The 2,704-nt window shown below is 39.5% G+C and overlaps 1 pseudogene; it reads left to right on the forward strand.

Annotated features, from left to right (window-relative positions):
* The first annotated feature begins 1,227 nt into the window (after positions 1–1,227).
* On the forward strand, positions 1,228–1,721 carry LOC101432877 (zinc finger CCHC domain-containing protein 17-like; annotated as a pseudogene).
* Positions 1,722–2,704: the final 983 nt, after the last annotated feature.

A 2,704-nucleotide genomic window follows, 5' to 3' on the forward strand; every position in this document is an offset into this window, starting at 1 on the left:
GCCATGGACAGCCGACTCAGCATGGTGATGCAACAAAAAGGGAGACAAGTAAAAACACAGAAGAGCACACAGTGAATGGACACAGAGAGCAGACAGCAAGCAAACCCAGGGGGAGGGAATAATATATATATATATATATATGAAGTAAAAAAATAAACATAACAGGAATTATAGGGATGAAAGTCACAATAGTAGAGATTAAAAACATACTAGAGGCATACAACAGCAGATTTGAATGGGCAGAAGAAAGAATCAGCAAACTAGAACAAGACAATAGAAATAATATAGTCAGAAGAAGAGAGAGAAAAACATAGAAAAAATCATGCAGTGTCTCATGGATTTGAGTGACAGTATGAAGTGCACAAACATATGCATTTTGGGTGTCCCAGAAGGAGAAAAGAAGGGAAAGGGGAAAAAGAATATTTGACAAAATAATAGTTGAAATTTTTCCAACTCTTTTAAAAGACATAGATATCCATATCCAAGAAGTGCCAACTTATTCCAAACAGAATAAATCCTAATATAACTTCTCTGAGACACATACTAATCAGGATGTTCAATGCTAAAGATAAAGAATTGTGTAAGTTGCAAGAGAAAAGTGATTAGTCACATGTAAGTGATCTTCAATAAGATCTCTCATCAGAAATCTTGGAGGTGAGAAGGTAGTGGCATGATATATTTAAAGTACTGAAAGAGAAATACTGCCAGTCAAAAATTCTTTATTGGAAAAAACTGCCTTTCAAAAATGAAGGGGGGCTCAAAATATTCATTGATAAACAGAAATTGAGAGAGTTTATCCACAGAAGGACCTATCCTAAAAGAATTAGTAAAGGAAGTTCTGCAAATTGAGAGGAAAAGACAGAAAAGAGTGACTTGGAGTAGTGTGAAGAAATGAAGACCATCAGTACTGGTAACTAAAAGGGTAAATCCAAAACCCAATGATGGAATGGAAGAGCACTGACTGGGTTTGGTGTTTCACACAATGCCATGGCTGGCAGACTGGGAGCTAACACCAAGACACTTAAATAGACCCAAGACCATGAAAACCTTGCCTGCTCTCTACACTATTTTCCAAGGAGAGGTTGCTGTGGAGGCTTTATCAAAACCCCAGGCTGCCAGAAGCAAAGTCTGGCCCATCAAACTCACACATCATCCTGTCAGGTACATAAACTGTCTGAAATAGTAGATGTTGTAGACAAAATGTGAGGGAACTTTATCAGGCAAAAGATGAAAAATCATAGGATAAAAGTATCCCTCTCCATGAAAGTTGTAAAGCAAGGCACTGGGAAATACCTAGACACAAACTACATTATTACTGAGCAAGAAAAGAAGCAGAGGTGGTCCTTCCAGGATTACACGGGGCAGATCATCCTGGAGGCTGCCCAGAACATTACTTTCAAGAAATGTGGTTCTAAGTATACTTTGCAAAGGATTGTTTCATACAACTGGAAGTCAAGAAATACTCTGATACCTGATGAAGAAGAGGAGAAAGAAGAGACAAAATCAACAGAGTTTGAGGAGACTAGTCCTATGAGAAATTCTCCTAGAAAAAGAAAGAAGGAAAAGAAGAAAAAGAAACATAGAAATGGAAGTCAGCTGACTCTGATAGGTCAGACTCTGAAAGAGATACAGGCAAGAGGGAAAGGTACTCATCAAAAAACAGCAAGACAACAAAGAAGAAGAAAAAGAAGAATAAGCACAAGAAGAAGCAAAACAAGTGAACTGGAGAGTGGAGGGGTGATTGAAAGAATAAGGTACTAGGAGTCTTGTCCCTTGAAACCCTGCCTCCTGGAAAGACACATTAGCACAGATATGGCCTTTTACCCCATTGACTTCTATTCTATGGGAGATGGCTCCCTCCTTGTGCAGCAGGCAGGTTTGAGAGTTAGATGTTAAGAGCAGCTGACTGAATGAATTGTTGTTTCCTTATCACACCTGGTCCCTTTTCAAGTGATCTCTGCAGCTCACCCACTCATTCATGCAACTTCCTTCAGCAGGAGGTCCTATTGCCCTATCTAGCTGCCAAGGCGAGAGCTGGATTCCTGTACAGGAGCCCAAGCTAGAGCCACAGGTACTGCGATGGAAGTGAGTCGGGCTGTAGTTGCAGAGCAGAACTGTTGGCCACCTTCTACTCATCTGTCCTTAGCTGATTGGTAGGTTATTACTGCTGCATCCACTTCTCTTCTCTGGCAGCATGAGGGAGAGCATGGTAAGAAATGGTGCTCACTTTTTCCATGCCCCAACATGGTTCTACAATGCTAGAAATGACAGTCAGTGGCCATATCAGAAAATGATCACCTGCAGGGACTGAGCTTGTGTGTGACATTCCTCCAGATCACTGAATCAGATACCCCAAGTCAAAATCATTGCTATACCTTGTATTTACTACTGTGTGGGTTAGCTGGTTCCACTTCAGATCTCTGCTTAAATTCCTGGCACATGGAGAATAAAAAAACAATGGTACTGCAACTACAATATACAACTCTACTCTCATTCTTTTAAGAATCAGAATACAATTTAACAAGGAAAAGACCTATTTCCTTATAATAGGTTTGCAAAATATAAAGAGGTAAAGTGGGACAAAAACAGCAAAGAGGGAAAACAGTGATATGGGAAGAGAACATGTATGCTATTGAAACTAATTAGGTTAAATTAGAAGGTTATAAATGTAGATTGTATAATATAAACTTTAGGATAACCAACC

The sequence above is a fragment of the Dasypus novemcinctus genome, chromosome 7, assembly GCF_030445035.2.
Source record: "Dasypus novemcinctus isolate mDasNov1 chromosome 7, mDasNov1.1.hap2, whole genome shotgun sequence".
Taxonomy (NCBI): Eukaryota; Metazoa; Chordata; class Mammalia; order Cingulata; family Dasypodidae; genus Dasypus; species Dasypus novemcinctus.